This window comes from Cupressus sempervirens, chromosome 11, assembly GCF_028749045.1.
Source record: "Cupressus sempervirens isolate cs-2001-9-10 chromosome 11, ASM2874904v1, whole genome shotgun sequence".
Lineage (NCBI taxonomy): Eukaryota > Viridiplantae > Streptophyta > Pinopsida > Cupressales > Cupressaceae > Cupressus > Cupressus sempervirens.
In genome coordinates, this window is record NC_143128.1 from 245,496,341 (window position 1) to 245,521,288 (window position 24,948).

General features: G+C 31.7%; 1 pseudogene; it reads left to right on the forward strand.

Moving 5' to 3' along the window:
- The first annotated feature begins 1,190 nt into the window (after nt 1-1,190).
- Nucleotides 1,191-24,948, forward strand: part of LOC149529065 (peptidyl-prolyl cis-trans isomerase FKBP42-like) — a 127,081-nt pseudogene continuing 103,323 nt past the window's right edge.

The window sequence follows — 24,948 nt, forward strand, 5'->3', positions numbered from 1 at the left end:
ACCATCTGAACAACTTGATATGGGAGCTCCTATTTCTATTGAGATTGAACTTAAAATCTTTTTAGGTAATGAAAGTTACCCATATTTTATTCTTACCATTTTCTTTACCAATTTTCTAAGGCCTAATAATTGGTATGGTAACAGTTTTTGTTATTGTGGGTGTAAGATGACAATTATTAATGTAATTGTACATTTAATTCTATCTAGAGACTAAAAATCATCTATGGTGGAAGGATACTATTCTTAAGATTATGTTGGTGGAAGGCTACATAATTATAAAAGGCTTCACTAAACCATTATGTTGATAATAGTCATATTATATTCCATGTATTAAAATACGCTATTCATTAATGACTTTACTTTTTCTTTTTTTCATCTTGATTGGTCACTTCATCACACTCAAGTTGATCTTCACAGAGGTGTTCTATCAAATGGCTAGCATGATTGGCTCATATGTTGTTTCATATCTTACATTATAAACATTTCATTCCATTCCAAATAAAAAAGCATGGATGAGTATTGGTCAACAATAACCATGAGTTTGTTATCTTTCAATTTGGGTAGACGCTCGAGAGTAATGGACAATAACATTGGGTTTGAGAAGTATGCAATATTAAAATCTTGATAATTTCCACATATTCTCATTTTGAAACATAATATCTGGGATCAGTTGTGTGTTCTTTATTGTTTACATAAAAAATATTGTGAATTTGAGTTATAATTAATATTTTTATTGTGAATTACTATAAGAAATTGGTTTCTAAGATAGTGTGCCTACTTGTGAATCAAAAGGTTTTACTACTAGTTATTTTTGTTACTTTTCCTTATCAACAGACTGGAAGATGAGGTTCAATTACGCTATCTAAATAATGTTCTAAAAGGAAACAAACAAGGGCTTAAGGTTGTTTCTAGCTTTCTCATTAATGGAATGAGTTTTTTCTGTATGCACTTATTGCATGTTCTCACTATTGCCCTCATAAGATATTTTTCCTATTAAGATTTATCAAGTTAAGTTTCTAAAGTGGCCTAGATTGATGGAGAAGTTGTGGATATTAAAGGTCAATAGGTTAAAGTTTAGATAGTTGATGGAAAGTTGGTAAGTAAATTTTTTAATTTTGAATAACAATCTCTTTAGATTTCATTCTTAATTTATTGTGATTGCTTACAATTGGTTTAACAAAATTCTACCAATGGCAATAGGTTTGTAGGAAAACCAATGGCTTTGTAAAAAACACCTCTATTTTTCTTTGTGAAAACAACTTAGCTTCCATCTCCTCAAGTAGTTAATCACTACAACAATTTGAGATGCATCTGCAAATGTGTTTAAGGGACTGTTAAGAATAATTGGTCTTATCATGTGCATATCAATTGCCAAAGATCACCAAACCTTCATTTTTTTTTGGTAAACTATTCCCTTCTTAACCACTATTTTGTGGTATTGACATCAAATATTTCAAGGTGTTGCACGTTGCTTTTCCTTTTATCTATGCCAAATTCACTTAAGGACGCAGAATATTAGATAATATTGTATGTAACTATGTCATTTGGGGATCTGGACATGGTTCTTTCTCATGAAATCTCCATTGGTTTATAGATAGATTTGAGTTATGACACCATAGATCTATTTTTTTAGGAGGGATTATTTACTATTACAAACCTATTACCAAAGAACCTACTTTAATGGTCACTTTAGATCAACTCACTAAACATTAATGACTATCCTTACACAATTAGAATTTGTAGCTTATTTGTTGTTTCATACATCACATTATTATTCCCTGGGCACATGATAGTTATCCTTAATGCCTTTGAGTTTCCTTATTAAAAGGGTTAAAAAGTATAACAAGGTTTGTACAAAGCAAAATTATTTCATTTCTCATTCTACACTATAGTTTTTCCATTGCCAATGCATTTTCACACCTCCAACATAGATGGTCCATTAAGCAGATTTAAATATCACTTGTATTTAGATATCCTAACATTTGTATTATGCATATTTACCATGTGCACAAGTGATGCCTGCCAATGTTGTATGCATTTTTTGCACTTTGTACCTTAGGTATGCATGTTCCTGTACTTGGAAGCTTAGGCTAAACATTCCTTGATGTTTTAAAACATTCAAACTCCAACTTTCTTCCATGTCCATAGTGCTAACAACCTTATGTCAAGGCAAATCATTTTTCCATAACATGTGTGCTCTTTAGCATCTAGTGTGCAAATGTATTCTCTTAACTGAGAAATATAGTTTTGAAACATGCCATCAGAAATAATTCAAACCAATAGTAAAAATATATTTCCTTTTGGAAGATGACATTAGAAAAAGATGTCATATAATGTTTTGAACTATTGATATGCTATATTAAAACAAATGTATTATGTTATGAGATTGATGAACTCTTATATGGTCTAGAATGTAATCAGTCACTTATTCATAATGTATCTATATATGAACATGGTTTAAGTTTGACATAACTTTTAGTATAATTCTAGAGAAAAAGGTCTTAAGTGGCTTGGCAATTGTTGTAGCAAGCATGCAAGCTAGTGAATGTGCATTGCTTCATGTGAGATGGAAACTAGGATATGGGGAAGAAGGCAACTTTTCTTTTCCAAATGTTCCTCCTAAGGCTGATCTCATATATGAGGTTGAGCTTATTGGTTTTCAGGAAGCAAAGGAGGTAAGTCTAATTCTTCTCTTCTCACACTAATTGGTCAAGCTATATATGTAGGCACTAAATGTGTAAGACTAATAGAGGCTCAAATATTAAATGCTTCACATTGTGTGATCCAATTTCTTTTGGAATGGCTAGTATTAGGGATAGAAAGGGTGAAGGATACAGTTATATGTCAATGTTAATTTTTAATTTTGTATCATTCTTAAATCTTAATGTCTTTCAGTAAGATGATAGGCATGCTCTGTCTAGTGTTAATTTTTAGTGCTTTTTGCACAATAGACCTAGGTCAAATTCCTACTAGTCTTTTCCTTCAACAAATGCAAATTAGACTAGATACTTATTCCAACAATCTTGGTAGCCTACAGTTGTAGAACCAATTGTCTTGTCATGTAGTTACATTTAAATTTGTAAATTATAATTTTCTTTTCATTTATTATAAATTTGTTAGGGTAAGACGTGAAGTGACATGATAGTAGAGGAACAGATTGAAGCAGTTGATATAAGACATACAGAGGGTAATGCATTTTTTATAGAGGGAAAACTAGTAGAGGCAATGCAACAATATGAAATGGTGACATATTTGTTCCTTTTTTGATTCTTCTATTTACTATATTCCAAATTACCTAGGTTTAGGTAGTTTTCCTACCTAGTAGACTTTTCCAAGATGTGGTTTTGTGTAGACCCTGGCGTACATGGGAGATGATTTTATGTTCTAGTTATTTAGAAAATATAAGGACATGGAAAATGCTATTAAGAATCCATGCCATCTCAACATGGTTGCATGTTTGTTGAAACTAAACCATTATAAAGATGTCATTGGCCAGTGTAACATGGTATGCATTGTGCAATGGTGTATCGAGTCATTTTGTTTTTACAAAACTTGTGATACTTTTGTACCCAATCTAATTTGAGGCCAAGGATTCCATAAATTGCAAGAGTGGGTCTCCTTTTACCTCTATATGTAGAAGAGATTAGGAAATGGGTCTCAAATCTCTGATGTTCAATTTCCTTCTCAATTGTAACCAAGTAATCAATCTAAGGAATTGAAATTACAGTTGTAAATATATATATATATATATATATATATATATATATATGTATGTATATATGCTATTCCCATATCCATTACATAATTCATTTTAATTGCATTACTCATTATATACTTGTTGCATTAATTGCATATTACACCCACACTTGCAAATTAATTCATTAGTTCATTTTATTCATAGTAGCATTTGGAATTACCAATCATATATACCTTCATTGTTCAACATTCATAAATCAATAGAATTAGCTATAATATTGCAATAGCTCATGTAGTGTCCAAGAAACATAAAAATGGGACATTATAGTTTATAGAAATTGTCCATAGGGTTGAGGTCTAGATAGCCAAACCAAATAGGGTAGATGCCCTTTGAGAAAATTAGGAGCTATGTCTACTACATTAACCAATTTGAAAATAACATAAACACTTGTTGATATGTGTCCCTCTGGATACTCCAACTCAACCTCAACTAAAGCCATGCTAGATGAGGGACTCCAATAAATCAGTTTTTGGCCTCTATAAATGTGGCCCTCAAAAAAAAATTTGCCAAATACTTCAATCTGTGTAGCTTCATATATAATCTAGAGCAAGTGTCAAATAGGGGGACTAGGAACATGGTGCACCTTGTACCCTTCAAGCAGCTTATATTTGTTGATAAAATCTTTTAGTATCTTGTTCAACACATGCCCAATATGAAAATTTCCATTGGCATAAGGGGGACCATCATGAAGAGTAAAAATATCCCCCATGTTCTTGTTTGCAAACTTATTTAATATCTATTTCTCATCCCACAACTTCTATATTTCTAGTTCATGTGCTATTGAATTGGCTCTGAGGGTGAAGCTTATCTGAGGTAAGTCAACCATATTCTTGTACTCATTTTCATCTTTAGTTTTTCCTTGATATGTTTTATGTGTTGTTACCATGATGGAAAACTTCTCTTCAAATGAAAGAGTTGAGCAAGACCCATCAGAAACTAAAATAAGAAATGGGTATTATTTTTTGCAGCAAATAGATGCATTACCAAATCACTTGAAACTAGGGATAGATGTAGAATTGTGTTTAAAAAAAACCCACAAAGAAGAAACTGCAAGGCCAGAAGAAGCATCCAACAACATATTTCCTCCTAGGGTTGTACATGTAACAGTTAAAGAGGATGCAATGCTACCCCTAATTGGACATTGAAGAATTGCCCAGTCCATAGCCCTTAAATAAACAATGTTGACCAAATTGAGATTAGAAACCTTATTCAACACACTTTCACTTATTTTTTCCACTTCGGCTTCTACATTGACACTCACATAGGGGATAGGAACCCACAACAAAGATAAAGACTATCGGTCTGTGGTGCAAGTTAATCAGTGATGGAGCATACAATAAAGAAATGCCCTCTCCACAACCCTTACAACCACAATGTCAACCTCATGGAGATTAGAAACCTTATATTAATTGGTGGTTTTGACTCCAAAAATGTCAGTTGCATCTTCATCACTCACATAGTTGACAATTCCCTATACATAAATGTCCATTTGTTCCATGCTATATCAAGCAATTGTTTCTTATCCAAGCCATTTAATTTGCAACCTTTTAAATATTTGCAAAGGTAAAGTTGGAGTAGGAGAATTTTTCCTCTCAAACATGTCCTCTGATTGTAAAGTGTCCATTCCATTATTTGTTGAACTAGATATGTCTTGTTTGTTGAATAGATAATGGAATGGATGCTTTACAATTAGAGGACACGTTTGAAAAGAATGTTTTTTCTACTCCAACTTTATCTTTGCAGAGATTTAAAAGGTTGCAAATTAAATGGCTTGGATAAGAAGCAATTGCTTGATATAGCATAAAAAAAAAAATTGACCAAACATTGGTGGAAATTTTGACAATGCTTGTTAGTTTTCTACCAAGCATTGGTCAAAATTTCCACCAACTAAAAAATTTTGAGCAACCATTGGTGGAAATTTTGACCAATGCTTGTTAGTTTTCTACCAAGAATTGGTCAAAATTTCCACCAACTAAATTTTTTTTGACCAACCATTAGTGGAAATTTCCACCAATGCTAAAAAAAATTGACCAAACATTGGTGGAAATTTCAACCAATGCATGCTAGTTTTCTACCAAGCAGTGGTCGAAATTTCCACTAATAAAAAAAAAATTCGATGAATGGATTGGTTGAAATTTTGAGCAATCAAACAAATTTCAAAAAATGGATTGGTCAAAATTTTGACCAACATTGACAAATTAGGACCACCAAAAATAAAAAAATTTCGATGAATATTTTGGTCAAAATTTCAACCAACTTGAAGGTTGGTCAAAATTTTGATGAGAAAAACTTTGACGAACATCTTGGCCAAAATTTCAATGAGAAAAAATTTGACGAACATCTTGGTCAAAATTTTGACCAACCTGGATGGAAATTTTGACCAAAATTGGTCAAAAAAAGAGTTCAAATTTAGTAGTGCCTTGATGGAGCTAAAAGAAAGAAAAAGAGTAAGCATGTGGACAGTGAAAATGAATTAGATAATGATCGTGATAATCTTGAAGCATTATTGACAAGAGGGCTACCAACAGGAAAGGGAAAATACAAGGGTAAAATTCTTATTATTTGTTTTACATGTAACAAAGTTGGTCATTTGCAACAAGACATCTTGACATAGATGAAAATGAGGAAAGTAAAGAAAAGAAATACCAAGGAAGGAGGGACAAAAAAAAATAGTCAAGGTAACAAAGACTACAAGGGAAAAGGTAAGAAATCTTGTTACATTATTGAAGAAGATGGTTGTGATAGTGATTTTGATGAAAATTATGAACAAATTATTTATGTTGCAATGAAATATGATTCTGATAAAGATGAGAAAACTACTCCAATCTCTCATGTGAGTAATAATGAAAGATGAATAATTGATAGTGGTTACTCACATCACATGACTACTTATAAAAGTTTGAAAAGATAGAACATTATAATGGAAGTAACTTTAAATTTGGAAATGATGCACCATGTTATGTGAAAGGTAAAGGATCAATTACACTAAATAATTAGATTAGATGTGACAATGCATACTAGATTGATGGGTTAAAATATAACTTGTTGAGTGTGGCATAGATAAATAGTTTAGGCTACCAATTTGAATTTCAAAACAAGAAGGAAAAAAAAATTGATGCTATTGGTGAACTAATTGGAAGTGGAGAGAAAATAAGAGGTAATGTGTTATATCTATACCTATCTAAAGATACTTCTCTATATTCATAGTTTGAAGGTGTTTTTTTATGGCATAAGAGTGTATGTCATGAAAATTTTGATGATTTGGTAAACATTAGTAAGTTTAAAAGAGTTAGAGGGTTAATAAGTTTGAGAAAACCTGATAAAGTAATGTGTAAACAATATCAAATGGGAAAATAACAAAGACAATTTTCAAGAGAAAGACCTATTTTTTTGATAACATTTTGGAGTTGGTTCATACTTATTTATGTGGTCCTAGTGAAGTACAAAGCTATTATTGTGACAAATACTTAATTTATTTGTTTGACGATTTCTCTACAATGATGAAAATGATGTTTCTAAAAGAATAATATTATGTTTTTCAAATTTTTAGGTGTTATCTAGCTAGAGTTGATAAGGAAACATGAAAGAGTGTAAAATTCCTTAGATTAGATAGAGGTTGTGAATTCATATTAGAGAAATTCAATATATTATGTAATGAAAATGGAATCAAAAGAAAACTGAGTGCACCAAGGACTCAACCGCAAAATGGGATAGCCAAAACAACGAATAGATCAATCATGGATTATGTAAGAACATTGATGATGGAGACTAATGTTTCACAAAATTACTGGATAGAAGATGTAAGTATTGTTGTTTATACACTAAACTGAGTTGAAGTCAAGAAAAGTATAGATAGAACCCATTTTCAACTTTGGTATGGATATGCACCTAATATCAATTATTTCAAAGTTTTTGGAAGTAGGTGTTACATATTGAAAGATACAAGGAAAGGAAAACTTGATGCAACGAGAGATGAAGGTTTATTTCTAGGATATTCCACTAAAAGAAAGGCATACAAGTGTTTTAATTCTAAAACCAACAAAATTTAGAAAGTGAAAATGTTATAGTTGATAAAATTGTAGAAAAGAATGAAGAAGAATGAAAGAAGAGCCTAAATATTATAGAAACTTTTTTTACATCTATTGAGAACCAAATACATTACCTGAACTAGAGAAAGAGGCTTCTGAGCATCAACAACTAGGAACTACCAAAGTTCATAAAAAGACCTCTACCAAGCATTAGGCTATAGGAGTCACATCATAGAATGAAGAAACCAAATATCATAATGAGGTGGTCAAACACTAGACATACAATGTTGAGTTATGGCCAGAGATACTTGAAGAAGATGAACAAGTTGGACCAAATGATATACAATAAGAAGAAAGGAGACCTGAACCTATCTTGGAAAAATATGTAAGGAAAAATAATACACCTAACCAAATCATTGGAGACAAATATTTAGGAGTCATGAAAAGAAGTAAGTTGAAGAATGATACATGTTTACTATGTGAATTTGAGCCTAAATCTATTAAAGATGCAATGGAGAATGAAGATTGAATTAAAGCAATGAATGAGGAAATTGATCAAATAGAGAAGAGTAAGACATAGAGATTGGTACCAAGGCCAAAGGAAAGGAATGTGATTGGAACCATGTGAGTTTTCAGAAATAAATTGAATGAGAAAGGTGAAGTCACAAGGAACAATGAAAAACTAGTTTGTAAGGGATATTCACAAGGATAAGGAGTTGATTATGGAGAGACATTTTCCCTAATTGAAAGATTGACAAAGGATTCATAGTATACCAAATGGATGTAAAATATTGCATTTTTGAATAGAATTCTGGAGAAAGCAGTATACATTAAATAAAATGAAGGATTTGTTGGTCCTATCAAGAAGAATATGGTATATAAATTATACAGATAATTTTATAGTTTGAAACAAGCCCCTAGAGAATGGTATGTTTTGGTGTTATGAAACATCTCGGTTTCAAATTACCTTAATAAGAACAAAATACATCTAGGGATAGCTACTTCCCATCCTTAACATATCCTTTCAGACACTAGGACAACTATAAGGCTAGACCATTCTTCTACTTTAGGCTCTAAAAAAACTAAGCCAGTAGACCTTAGATTTAGTTATATGCTACCAGTGCTAAAACCTACATTTGAATCTAACAAAGAAGATAAAAAACCTTAATCTTCTAACACATATGAAAAGATCCTAGACATGAAATAGCTAATAACATGAACTAAGAAATTTATAAACTAAGTAAGGGCATCCTTTCATCTCTTAAATAGAAAGGGGATTGGGTGATTATAATTTTGATTTCAGCAAAACTTCAAATACACAACTGTAAGAACAAGTTGATCATATAGCTAATCAGTGCCTTATCTATTGGAAAATTCCATGAACCACACACATACATCTATGATACCATTGACATATTCTGTACATCAAGATATCAAATCTATCTTATCACTTTCTGAATCAGACATCGGTGTCCATAAAGACCTCATTCTCATGAAATGTCCTTCTTAAATAACCAGCAACCCTATCAAATACATCAAGTATTTACTTGGCCCTTTATTCCAACAACAAAATATATCAGACATACAACCTTAAGGGGATGGAAATGGGTTTTAGTTCTTTGTCCCTAAATCACATAACATTGTAGATTATAGAGATTGGAGATGAAAATCAGAATGAAACTAAGAGATTCCTACTCATTTGTATTCATTTTTTTGAAATTATACATTCAAATGCATGCAAACAATTCATAAAGCCACTAAATAGATCAAAAATATGTATATTAGGTTAACTATTGTTATTCAAAGAAGAGAAATATGCTAAATAATATGGTGGAATCATAGCTCTAGATCCAACAATGTGGTCTCATAGACAAACTAGAACCAACCTAGTTTCATAGTGAAAACTGCCAACCCTTAAAATGAATAAAAAAGAGAGAGAGATATAGGAAAAGAATGAAATCTTGGATTTGATTTGAAAGTGACATGTGTCCACTTGAATCTTCATTCCTTGTTGTTGTAAAATATCTCTCCTCTTTCTAAGACTGAAATCTAATATGATTTTCATCATTTTTCTGCAACAAACTTGGAAATATCTCTTCTAAATAATGAAGACCCTTGTGTTACCAAAATATCTAAAATTCTGATAATACCTTCAATCAACTAACTTGGACATAATAAAATTGGCCTCTAACTACATTCATACTACCTCTTATGTCCATTCAGTTCACCATTTCTCTGGAAATCAAATCTAAACTGACCCAACTGAATGAAACTAAAGAATGGATACCTAAGACAAATCCTCACATACCTTACACTAGTTGCTTCTTTTTGCAAAAAACAAACTCCAAAAATGGAAATTTCATTCTCTCTTAGTTTCGGTGATATATAATTGTGCCATATCCACTTATCAGAAATGCCCATAATCTCATTTTCAAGATCAAGCTCTAGGACTAGCCTTCTGGTTTGCATTTCATTTTTCAAAGATTTAAAATATCCTAAGGTTAGTGATAGTTTTAAGAAACCCCTCCCAAAAAAAAGGCCTAAAATATTGGCGAATCCAACATTTTGTGAGTAGAAAAATTTTAATGTTGAGGGCAATTTTTTTGTTCCATATAAGGAAATAAAATCTTATATGTTGGCAATTTTTTTCTTGCCCTACCAAAAATCATTTTAAATGTGGCGAATTAATTTTTTTTCTTGTTGACATATAAATAAATTATGGCTATTCTTTCTCTTTCCAAAAATGAATTAATAATGTCAGAAGCAAATTACTTGTTTTCTAGGAAAATGAATAATAATGGTCTTGGCTAATCTTTTAGTGGTAAACTTAAAAATTATTTAATCTAAAAGAAAATTTGCACGTGTATTGGCTAGTGACTGTACTGACTACTAAGTAGTCACTTCAAGTTTCAACTTGTGTACTATCTTAGGTCTATTATTAATAATTTCATAACATTGTTATGTTAGTGTCACTAATTACCAAGTTGGCTACCATCACTTTTGTATTATTAATAGTAAATACAATAATTTTATTGATCATTGATTAATTAGAGATCAATGACAGAAGATATATTTTAGGGCCACTCATTTGAAAAGACCTGGAGTCACATGAAGTTCTCCAAAATGGAGACACGTGGAAAGTTTTGCATAGGAATCTCTGACTGAAACTTACTCAATGTCAAGCACTTTCAACTATCTAAAATTAATGCCAATACATTTTGGCATTTCACACACTTGAAAATTAATAGAAATACAAAAAAAGATATGAAAGATCATGAATGCCAAATAATTTAATGCAACTTCTATTAAATAGTCTCTTTAATTCCTCTTTCATTATCATTTCTCAAATTCTTCAATCTGAATTCGGTTTGCAAAGTCTCTTGAATCTTAGTCATGGATACGCTAATTCACCTAAAATGCACTACAATGGCTTTGCAAAAGCCCTTTTGGGCTAGGATTCCTGACGATATCCTTGCCATGGTTTGCAAGCTAGATGCCCAAAGTCATTTTATCTGCCATGCTATATTCATGGTCCTCGGCCATGAATTCTTAAGAAACAATAGCAGGTACCATGTATCCATGGATATTACCTCCCAGTTCCTTGCATCTCTTCTCGACCTTAGAGGTAGTCAAATAGAAACTTTGATGCTTTTGTGTAATATAAGGAAATATTTTTAGAAGATGATGTTAAAATTCTTGTATTGACTGAGCAGGTACCAGGGTCAGGCATTGGCATCCCTTTTGCAGATGTAGAAGACAAGTGCTAGGAGGAAGGCATAGGGTGCATTATACATAAGCATCCTTTCCTACTTGGCATGCACGAATGATAATTGACTAGCCATTGGAAGTAGGCATGGCTTAGAAGAGATTTTTGATGGAAGTGGTTGTTGTTGGACAATGTCAACAAGACCAACTTCACATGGCTGGACAACTTCAATGACATCATGTTCTCTAATAGATTCCTCACAGAGGGACTTGAAGACCTTTCTAATTGAAGGCTTCAAGCCCTCAGCCCGCTGATGCTTCTAGCCTCCTTGGTTCCTTGTTTCCTAAATTCTTAGTCCTATTTCCTTAATTGTTGCGATGTTACCCTAGGGGAAAAAAATGATTTTAAGATATTTGTTTTTCCTTTGGATTGGGCATTACCCTGTAATGTAAATTACAAAATAGTGAAACCAAGCTGATTTAATCAACTATTTTAAATATCTATGCTTTGTACAAAATACAATGTACATTCTAAAATATTATCAATGAAAACAATAGTTTTTGGCTTCTCAAATTGTTGTTCCAACTTCCTGTTAGTCTATGACTTTGTTTTTGGCATCTTGATTCTCAATGCACTATTGAGATGTTAGTCTACGACTTTGTTTAAAATAATTAATTGTTAATAGTTATAAAATTAGAACTCATAAACAAAAAAAAGGGTTTCAACAATCCCTTTATGGTTTCATATAATATATTTGATTAACAATTTATAGTAAAAAATTAATCAATTGAAAATAATCCAATTAAATTTTTTGTAAATTTTAAAACTATTTTTCTTTAATCTGATTGGTTAAAACAAATGGAGCAATAAGAGCAGATTGCAAGGAAAACTAAAGATTATAACCTTAACAAAGTTAAATAAAATTTTGATGATTTATGTGTCAAATTTTTATTTCATACCTATCTTCTCACCTAACATTTTTTCATTATGAAATATTTTAAATGATGATTCATGAAGAATAGTTTATAAACAATTATCACAATTTTCAATATACGTTAATAATTTATAGATAATTAAACTATATTACATTTTAATTTTGAAACTAAATAATAAATATGAATCAAAATATAACATTTCTAGTTATATTTTTAAATTTAAATTATTTTATTTACATTAAACTATTTTCATTATTATTTAATATCTTACACCAATTTATTTTATAAAATTCAATATATCTTCATTGAATTTTTCATATCATCTTTATAATAAAATGTTTAAACTTTATGATAGAAAAGAAAATTATTTCTATAATAGAAAAAAAAATCGTTTATTTATATTGTATCATAACTATATTATAATAAGTATTATAAATCATATTTTATATTTATATATATATATATATATAATATTTTATGTAAATAATTAAATTAAAATTATGATTTTGACATGGTAAACTTAAAAATATAATATTAATAATTAATAACAATTTTTTTAACAATATTTATTTCAATATTTTTCTCTAGATTAATTAATATGCCATTTAAATTCTTTTCAATGACCGCAACTCTAATTTGGGCCAAATTTTAAATGATTGAAGTTAAATTCTATTTCTAATTTTCTACCTGAAATCGAGACACATGTACTTGAAGATTCTACCCAAAATCTCGATTGTTGACTAAAAGAAAGATCGACGGCCCGAGATGAATTTCAAGCTGATTTGGAGAATATTTTCTTATGTTCCTAGATTTATCTAAAATTGTGACATGTGTCCGATTATTGCAAAGCTCAATTAAGTGTCAGGACTCGGTTAATATTATTAATAATTATGTTTATAAATAATTATCACAATTATCAATATATGTTAATAATTTATAGATAATTAAACTATATTACATTATAATTTTGAAACTAAATAATAAATATGAATAAAAATATAACATTTGTTATTATATTTTTAAATTTTAATTATTTTATTTGAATTAAAATATTGTTTCATTAATATATCTTGCACCAATTTTATTTTATAAAATTTAATATATCTTCATTAAATTTTTCATGTCATCTTTACAATAAAAGATTTATCATGGAAAAGAAAATCATTTCTACAATAGAAAAGAAAATCCTTTATTTATATTATATTATAACTATTATATTATAACTATTATATTAATAATTATAAATTATATTATATATTGTTGGAAATCTAATTGAAAAGATTAATGATGAAGAAGATTGATTGAAAGAGGAAGATCGTTGTTAAAAGAATGTTTTCAATCATTGTTTTGTCATTGATGTCAAACTTGTTATTTGTAGGAATGACATTTTCTTATAAGATTCAAGTACTATCACTTAGTTGATTCATGAAGAGGATTTGATCAACAAGATGTAACAAGAGTACCTAAGGGAAAAGTTGAGTTATGATATTGTAATGAAGTGCAATGATTAGTTAAGTCAATGGTTAAATGGTGTATTGGTAACATACTCAAAGACAAAGAGGTTGGACACACCTAGAAACATTGGAGGAATAATTTGTAACAAGGTTGATTACAAAGCTTAAACTAAGTTCATTAGTGGGTGCTGAGCAAGCTAGTTGAAGTCGAGAAAATTCTCAGTTGGAGCCGAGCAAAAGAAACATCTAGTGTGTGCCAAGTGAACTTCAGGTGTCGAAAGAAATTCAAGTGTCAAGCATCAAAAAATCTTAATAGGTGTCGAGTGAACTTCAGGTGTTGAGCATCAATAAAAACATAGTTGATGCCGAGTAACACAGTATGTGCCAAGCACCAGTATTTCAATAGTGTCGAGCTCCTACATTATTTTAAAAGTCAAAGATTCACCAAATCTGAGCCAACATAGTTGTTAAATTAAATTTTGTGAAATAGTTGGAGGATAAGGATGATGAGCTGGTGGCACAGAATTCCATGTAAACCATTTTTGGGAAAATTCAAAAGGATTATTCAATAAGTCTCTAGATATAACAAAATATGGGTTAGATACAATGAATCTTAACAAATCCATACAAATTGAAATCAAAGGAAGGAAGAATCGAGTGGGAAAAGGAACTCTAGGACTTCTATTTAAGGAGTCATAGACCAAGAAGCAAGAGTTGTTGGAGTGCCAAATTGCGTAGTGTTTAGAAGAGTGTCAAGGAGAAGGCATCTAGGAAAAGGAAGAATAGAGCACATAGGGTCTGCTTCTATAAGTGGTCAGAAAGAGATGGTTGCCCAAGTACATTGAGCATGGAGGCTCAGGGAGACTAATCTTGAAAGGAGGGCAAGTTGTCAGAGTTGTAGAGACTAAAAGCTAGGCAATGTGATGAGAAAAAGAGTGACCTAAGATCTACAAGTTAAGTTGTATGTTGTAATCAGGTTAAAGACTTTCTAATAGTCTCTAGAAATTGTATTAGATATAGAAGAAAATCCTATGGATTTAGTTTGGTTTAATAGCCATTTTTAAATCTTTTAATAGGGTGGCATTCCAAGTGAATGTTCTGAAGTCCTCTAACTAGACCCACTTTTAACAGGGTGGATAAATCCTCTAAGAAGGTCATATTTAATAGTGTGTTGTAAGCCTTTAATAGGGTAGGCCTTTCACAGGGCATCACTTTAGAAGAGTGAGAATTGAGTAGCATGTTATTGGGGGTTTTGCCCAAAATGGGTTTCCACGTAAATCACTGTGTTATGTGTTGATTCTTTATGTGTTATGCTTACATGTTGATTTACAATAACTTGTTGATTAGGAATGTTAAAGCTTGGATAACTGAATAGTTGAATGGGATCACTACACTTAGTGAAAAAGTTTGAATTGGACATTTGGACCTTGAATAACTGATTCACCCCCCCTCTAGTTATTCTAAAGCATTTCTAACAATTGGTATTAGAGTCATTTGCTAATTTAGTTTCAAGGTACTAGAGGCAAGAAGATCAAGATGTCCAAGAGAGAAGCTCTCAAGCTCAACAAAGACAACTTTGTTGCATGGTAGAGTCTAATGAAATTTTACCTTGGATCAATAGGTGATTATGCAAAAACCTCAATTGGAACAGAACATGTTGAACCAACTGGACCTCTTAGTACAAATGATTTGAGCAAAAGGAATGAGCACAATCAAGCAATGCTGGAGGTTGCCTCTACACTCAGCTATGTTGAATTTGATGACATCAAAGGATGTGACACTACATTCAAGATGTGGCAAGCCCTAACAAATACATATGAGGGATATCAGAATGTTCATAGAGCAAAGTGAGAAAGCCTCAAATAAAATTTTGATGACATGAAAATGGAGGAAGGAGAAAATGCTGCTCAATATGGATCCAGAATGAAGGAAGTGGTAAGTGCAATAAGAAGTCTAGGTGGTCCATTGGAAGATGATATTATCAACAAAAAATACTTAAGGACCCTACTCCCTATCTATGCTATAAGAGTTTTAGCCATCCAAGAGTTACGATGTATACCAAACAATGCACTAACTTTTGAAGGAATAGTAGGAAGACTCACTACATTTGAACTATCCAACTTTGACAAGTATAGACTTGAGAACCTTGAATCTACTTTCAAGGAAAAGTTGACAATGAATGACACTAAGGAGGTGACATCAAAGAAGAAGAGTAGGAAAGAGAAACATGCATCCAGTGGTAGCAACACAAATGAGGAAGATGCGAAACAATTGGAAGCACTACTTGCTAGAAGATTCTATAGAGGCAAAGGTAAATTCAAAGGTAAACTCCCTATCATATTTTTTAATTGCAATGAAGTAGGTCATATTGCTACAAGGTGTACACAAAAGAAGAAATTCAAGGAAGGAAATAGGTATAAGAACAAAAGAGAAGATGATAGCAGAGATTACAAGGAAAAAGACAAAAGATGCTACATTATTGAAGAAGATTCTGATGAGAATGACGATGAAGTAGTCTATGTGGCCATGAAGGATGAATCGGATAAAGATGAAGATGAAGCAATATCATTGGTAACCTGTGTGAACAAGAATGATAAGTGAATGATAGACAGTGGATGCTCACATCACATGATAGGAGACAAAAGTAAGTTTATTACCTTTACTCAGTATGATGGAAATAGTGTTAGATTTGGAAATAATTCTCCATGTCAAATCAAAGGGAAAGGTTCAATTAAACTTACAGAGAAAATATCATGTGATGATGCATACTACATTGAAGGATTGAACTACAATTTTTTGAGTGTATCATAGTTGGGTAATGTAGGTTGTAAAGTAGAATTTGGAAACAAATCTACCAAAATCTATGACACTGATGGAAATTTGGTAGGAAAAGGTGAAAAAAATAGGAGTAACTTATTTTACCTAGATATGGAAGATGCAGCTTGTCTTGTTGTTAGACTTGATGATGTGTGGTTGTGGCATAAAAGATTGTGTCATGTTAACTTTGACAATTTGATTAACATCAGCAAAAAGAAAAAGGTTAGAGGTTTGCCAAAACTGAAGAAACCTGAAAACATAATGTGCAAACAATGTCAATTAGGGAAGATGACTAAGTCTAGCTTCAAAAGAAAAACATACACTTCCAAAGAAGTATTAGAGATAGTCCATATAGACTTATGTGGTCCAATAGAAGTGCAAAGCTACCTATGAGACAAATATATAATGCTATTTGTAGATTACTATTAAAGGATGATGACTACTATGTTCTTGAAGCAAAAATATGATGCATTTCAAATGTTTAAGTGCTATTTGGATAGAGTTGAGAAAGAAATAGGAAAGAGTCTGAAGTTCCTAGGATCAGACAGAGGAGGTGAGTTTACACCAAAAAAATTTGAAATATTCTACAATGACAAAGGTATCAAATGGAAGAAATCAGCACCAAGAACTCCACCTCAGAATGGCATTGTTGAAAGAAGGAATAGATCAATGATAGATTGTGTAAGAACATTAATGATGGATAAAAATGTTGCTTTAAAGTACTAGAGAGAAGCTTTAAGCACTACTTTTTACACTTTGAATAGAGTTGAAGTCAAAAAAAGTACAAATGCAACATGTTTTGAACTATGGTATGGTCACTCACATAATGTAATACATTTCAAAGTCTTTAGTTGTAAGTGCTATATTCTTAAAGATGCTAGAAATGGAAAGTTTGATGCAAAGAGTAATGAAGGCATATTTTTTGGATGCTCCACTAGAAGTAAGGCATACAAGTGTTTGAATACTAACACTAACAAGATAGTGGAGAGTGCAAATGTAAATTTTGATGAGCATGCAAAAGTTTAGGTTGATGGAACTAAACAATTAGAAAATTATAGATCTTTTGTATACTTCTATGAAGGAATGACTATTGAAGAAAATGCTATCAATCAAGTTGGGAATCAATAAAAAAATTTAGTATCAGCCGAGTCACACCCAATGAATGTCAAGCTACATTCAGAAGTCAAGCTACAGAATGAATGAAATGCACATTCTGATTCTAAAAATAGTACACATGAAAAAGATGATGAAGTACTAGATGAAGAAGAACAAAATGACTTTGAAGCTGAAGGATCAAACATGAAAAGAAGGATAGAATCGAGACTAGCCAAGTATATAAGAAGACATCACCCTACAGATAAAATCATTGGTGACAAGGATACCAAAACTATGACAAGGAATAGAGTAAGGAATGAATCATGTTTGCTGAGAAAGGTTGAGCCCAAAATAGTGAAAGATGCACTACAAGATGGTAATTGGTATAAAGCTATGAAAGAGGAGATAGATCAAATTGAGAAAAACATAACCTAGACCCTAGTTCCTAGACCAACTAACAAGAATGTAAGGTGTATCAAATGGGTGTTTAGGAACAAACTTGATGAGAATGGTAAAATAACAAGAAACAAAGCCAAACTAGTTTGCAAAGGCTATGCACAAGAAGAAGGATTAGATTATGGGGAAACATTTTCCCCTGTTGCAAGAATGGAAGGAGTAAGAACATTACTTGCATATGTTGCTTACAAAGGTTTCAAATTCTACCAAATGGATGTGAAGTCTACTTTTCTGAATGGTATACTAGAAGAGGAAGTTACATAGAACAATCAAAGGGATTTGTTGATGAAAAGAACAAGGATATGGTCTATAAACTACACAAGGAACTCTATGGTCTAAAGCAAGCACCTAGAGCATGGTGAGAGACTGCACAAATATCTTGTGAAGATAGGATTTGGGAAGATAGATGACAACAACAACCTATACATCAAATCTAAAAAAGGTAAAGATATTTTGATATCTAGAATCTTTGTTGATGATATAATATTTGGAGGAATAGATATCCTATGCAAAGATTTTGCTGATCAAATGAAACATGAGTTTGAGATGTCAATGTTTGGAGAAATAAAGTTCTTCATTGGATTACAAGTACATCAATTGAAACATGACATATTTGTGACCCAATCAAAATACACCAAAGAGATACTCAAGACATTTGGATTGGAAGAATCAAAGTGAGTCAGTACACCAATGGAAACTTGACATAAGCTATCCAAGAATAATGAATCTGCTGAAGTGAATCAGACAATGTATAGATCAATGATTGGAAAGTTGCAGTATGTTGTACATAGTAGACTGGACATTGCATTAGCTGTTGGAATAGTGGAAAGATTTTCTGCAAATCTAAGAGAAAATCATCTAATTGAAGTAAAGAGAATACTAAGGTACCTAAAAGGAATTGATGACTTTGGTTTGTACTACAATAGGAGTGAAAAGTTTGAGCTAAGAGCCTACAATAATATAGATTGGGAAGGTGATATTGATGATAGAAAAAACACCAGTGGAGGAGCACTTTTTTTAGGGAAAAGATTGATTACATGGACTACTAAAAAGAAAAGTTGTACCTCACAGTCCACTATAGAAGCTGAATATGTTGCAACTACTATCAATTACACTAATATTGTATGGATCAAACATCTATTGCAAGGTTTGAAGGAAGAGGTAACTAAGCTTGTGATACTTTATTGTGATAACACAAGTGCTATCAACATATCAAAGAGCCCTATAATGCATGCTAAAACCAAGCATATTGCAATCAAGTATCATTATGTAAAAGAATTGGTGGAACATAAGCAAGTGAAGATGGAATATGTAAGCTCAAAATAATAGATTGCTGACATCTTCAGAAAAGCACTACCTAAAGATGCTTTTGAGTATCTTAGAGGTAAGTTAGGGGTGATATCCCTTGCCAAGGTTACTTAAGAAAATGCAAGACTCCCCTGCATCAAATGAATTGATTGTTGAAATATTACACATTGATATAGAGGATACCTACTTTAGGATTCATGCCTAAAGTAATTGAAGTAATAAAGTTCCAAATCAATAACAAGCAAGGTGACAGAGGGAGAAAGTGAAAGAACTTGCAAAAGCTACACTTGCATATTAAGATGCTGAAATAGTATGTCTTTGGCATCGTTGTCAAAGAGGGAGAAGTAGTAAGAAATTGATTAATGACATTTGATCAATAGTATGAGGGAGAAGAAAAAAGGAAGCAATTGTCAAATATAGAGAAACAAAAAGAGAAGTAGCAGAAGATGAGAAATGCATACAGAGGGAGAGAATGTAAGAATGAATAAAATAAAGAAAAAAGTTATAAGGTCTAAGAGGGAGAAGTGAAAACTGATGGTAACACAATTACTTTTTGGCATTTGACTTACTGTTCTAACCTAGTTAGCAATTTGGTAACATGGTTGAATAGTTTGGTCTAATGGTTGATCAATTTGGTTTGCCATCAATGCCAAAGAGGAAGATTGTTGGAAATTTGATGGAAAAGATCATTGATGAAGAAGATTGATTGAAAGAGGGAGATTTTTATTAAAAGAATGTTTTCAATCATTTTTTTGTCATTGATGTCAAACCTGCTATTTGTAGGAATGACATTTTCTTATAAGATCCAAGTACTTTCACTTAGTTGATTGATGAAGAGGATTTGATCAACAAGATGTAACAAGAGTACTTAAGAGAAAAGTTGAGTTATGATATTGTAATGAAGCACAAGAATCAATTAAGTCAATGGTTAAATGATGTATTAGTAAAATACTCAAAGACAAAAAGGTTGTCCACACTTAGAAACATTGGAGGGATAAGTTGTAACAAGGTTGACTACAAAGCTTAAAGTAAGTTCATTAGTGGGTGCCGAGCAAGCTAGTTGAAGCTGAGAAAATTCTTAGTTGGAGATGAAGAAAAGGAAAATCTAGTGTGTTCTGAGTGAACTTCAGGTGCCGAGTGAAGTTCAAGTGCCAAGCATCAGAAAATCTTAATAGGTGCTAAGTGAACTTTAGGTGCTGAGCATTAGTAAAAATGTAGTTGATGCTGAGTAACATAGTATGTGTCGAGCACCAATATTTCAATAGTGTTGAGCTACTGCATTATTTTAAAATTCAAATATTTTTCAAATCTAAGGTGACATAGTTGTTACCTTGAATTTTGTGAACCAGTTGGAGGATAAGGATGATGATCTAGTGGCACAAAATTCTATGTAAACCATTTTTGGGTGAATTCAAAAGGATTATTCAAGAAGTTTCTAGAGGAAAAAAATACTGGTTAGATACAATGAATCCTACCTAATCCATACAAATTGAAATCAAAGGAAGGAAGAATCAAGCAGGAAAAAGAACTCTAGGACTTCTATTTAAGGAGTCATAGACCAAGAAGCAAGAGCTATTGGAGTGCCAAATTGTGAAGTGGTTAGAAGGGTGTCAAGAAGAAGGCATCTAGGAAAAGGAAGAATAGAGCATAGAGGGTTTTCTTCTAGAAGTGGTCAAAAAGAGATGGTTGCACTAGTACATTAAGCATGGAGACTCAAGGAGACTAAGCTTGAAAGGAGGGCAAGTTGTCAGAGTTGTAGAGACTGAAAGCCAAACAGTGTGATGAGCAGAAGAGTGATCTAAGATTTGTAAGTTAAGTTGTACGTTGTAATCAGGTCAAAGACTTTCTAATACTCTCTAAAAATTGTATTCGATATAGAAGAAAATTCTATGGACTTAGGTTTGTTTAATAGCCATTTGTAAATCCTTTAACAGGGTTGTATTCCAAGTGAATGTTTTAAAGTCCTCTAACTAGGACCAATTCTACTAGGGTAGATAAATCCTCTAATAAGGTCACATTTAATAGTGTGTTATAAGCCTTTAACAGGCTAGGCCTTTCATAGGGCATCACTTCATAAGAGTGAGAATTGAGTAGCATGTTATTGGTGGTTTTTTTCAAATTGGATTTTCACATAAATCACTGTGTTATGTGTTGATTCTTTATGTGTTATTCTTGCATGTTGATTTATAGTAATTTTTTGATTAGGAATTTAAAAGCTTGGATGAATGAATGGTTGAATGGGCTAAAATTTTTGAATTGGACATTTGGACCTTGAATAACTGATTCTCCTCCCCCATATTAGTTATTCTAAAGCATTTCTAACATACATATATAATATTTTATATAAATAATTAAATTAACCTAAAATCAGGACACTTGTACTCAAAGATTCTACTTGAAATCCTAACCATTGACTAAGAAAGATCGATGGTTTGAAATGAATTTCAAGATGAATTGGGGAATATTTTCCCATGTGCCTAGGTTCATCCAAAATTATCACATGTGTTTGGTCATTGCAAAGCTTAATTAAGACTCAGGACTTGGTTTATATTATTAATAATTATGTTTAGACTTTTAAAAAATTATTACTTTATCCCAACTTGGCAATGCCGCAATTGTTAAGTTATGACAATGACCCAGGATAAATTTTAGGTAAATTTTGGATCCACCATCATTGTTGTCAAGAAACATCTAGAATTGTGACACATGTCATGAATCTAGATGTTTCTTGACAATAGTGATGGTGGACCCAAACTTTACCCAAAAATCATATCGATAATTAAGTTTTATTTTTATTAATTAATTAATTTAAAGTGAACATTGAACAAATTTAAAAATTCAAATGCATATTAATGTAATAAAATTTTACTTTTTATTATTATAGTTATGTACAAAACTACATCATTGAGTCTTTATGTCATTTACATGTACATTGTGCATGCTATTAGTAAAGTACCTAAAACCACTAATTACTTAATACTTTCATTTTAACTTTTAACTATTAACCTTCTATATTTTTAGAGTATGAAGTTGAAATTTGTGCAAGTCGAGAGTCCGATACGATAGGGTTTTCAAATTTTAACTTTTTAAAGACTAACATAATTTCATTTTGTGTTCTAGAGATTAAATTCTGAAAGTGTGAAACTTGAGTATTAGAGAAAAATGCCAATTATCGAATCTCAATTTTGGGTATTTAAATTTTTTTTAAAAATTCTTATTGTAATTTGTAGCAATAAAAATCTTGATTCTAATTGTCTTAGGTTTACACTTCACAATTTTTTAAAATAGGGCTTGAAGAAGAATTTTGTGTAATAACCAATAGCAGGCATGGGCAAAACAAAGTCAAAAACCTCCCCTATGAGTGCAAGCATAAAAAATAAATCAAAAGAAAGAGATTAAAGGAGTCAAGAAAGTGCTACAAACCCTAAGTTTCAACAATGAATGTCATGATATTTTTGGTCTTGTTATCCATGGGGATTTTGGAATCATTGGAATTAGAAATTTATTTTTTAATAAGTGGAAAGATCCACAGAAGGAGAGAAATTATTACAAATATAACAATAGTATTTGTGCACATACAAATAAACTAGCTGCTTTGGTTACTGGATTAGCAAACCTCGTTGTACTTGAAGTATTCCCTTGCCCTAAAATTGTAATGCTATGCGCTCAAAATTATGATGAAAATAGAAAGGCAATTGTAAACCAAAACACTTAGGAGGAAATTTTATCCATAACTGAGAGTGAATTTTTCACTTTGTTAAACCTAGGGCTATGGTTTAAATTACAAAGCTTTAACATGTGCATTGACTTGGATAAACTAGCACAGGCTTATGAAAAACTGGACAACATTTTTCAAGATTCATATATTAAGGGTTTAACAAACTCAGGGTACTCTACTAGTGTTACACTAGAAATAGACCTTAAGTCTCCTTATCAGTATGATATTTTTGTGCCATGGGTTCAGAATACTATTTCTTTGTTATCATTTTGTCTAGGATTAGATAGTAACAAGGAAGTGGGTGCCAGTGTTCTTGAAATGATTTATCATATCTATTGTTGAGGTTAGTTAATTGAGAAGGTAGATGTAAGATATAATTTTGTTCAACACATTGTTGAATCTATGCAACAATAATTACTAATGATTAGATAAAGTATAATCATAGGCAATAAAGACATTTAGGTTCACAAGTTACTTATGCTACCTTCTTTTAGCAAAGCATTGCCCAATATTTGAGACAAAGAACAACAAGCTTGACATTGAGGTCTATAAGTTTGATGAGAAAATCTAGAAGAAATCAAAGACTTCAAGTCTAGTATATGAGTGGACACATAAGATGAGGATGACTGCTAACAATAAAAAACACAACCATTTTGTAGACTTCTTTTTGGCACCTATTTAGCAAAAAATCACAGGCACTATGATGACTAGATTGCTTGTGTCTTGTAAAGATTGCATTCAACTAGAAAGTCAGATTCAATTGGTTGATTGGTTCTTCATGGAAAAGTACACTATCTTAAGGTTTTACGGTTCAATAGTTGAACCCTACAAACTTCCAATGCATGTTACAAAAGGAGTTTTTGCACTAGAATATGTAAGGTAGATGGAAAGCACAGATGAAATTTTTACTAGACAACAAAAGAAAATAGTATTTCCTTCCTTGCCTTTTGTAATTGGAGGCCTCACATTTGAGAGAAAGGCTTTCAAAGTGGCAAATGAATTGGTAATTTTTTTTGGCTTTGATTTGTTAGTCACTAGAATTATGATCCATTGAACATAATAAAAACAAGACTTATTGCCAATGGAAACTCTGCGAGAAAATATCAACATTAAGAGATGCCATTGATAGAAAAGTTAAAAGACAAGGATTCATGGGATGGGGTTAAGAAAGAGATGGAGAAACATGCAACAAAGAATAATATTTCAATACAAGAATTGTCATCCCAAATTATGACATTACACATATCAGAGTCACACAAATCAAAGCCTCTAACATACTTAAATTTCTACAATAAAGAATCTCAACCTTCTAAGAGGTCTATGCCAAAAGAAATTAAAGAGGCATGCACAGCTGAATTGTGCTGTCAAACCAAGATGACTAATAATTGGAAAATCAGGCAAATTTGGGTGAACCAATGACATCAATAGGTTCTGAGGAAATTGAGGAGGATGGACTTTTCAATGATTATTGGAATAAAGAGCATCCAACTATACCATATGATTTTTGATAGTGATATTGAAAGGTAGAGGGACCTTGAGTTTGATGCTGACATTCAAGGTATTTAGGATTCTGGGTCAACTAGGGGTAGACATATTGTTAATCTTCAAATGAGTGATTCTACTAAACAAACATATGATAAAGGGGAAACTATGATATACAAATGGGTTATGTAG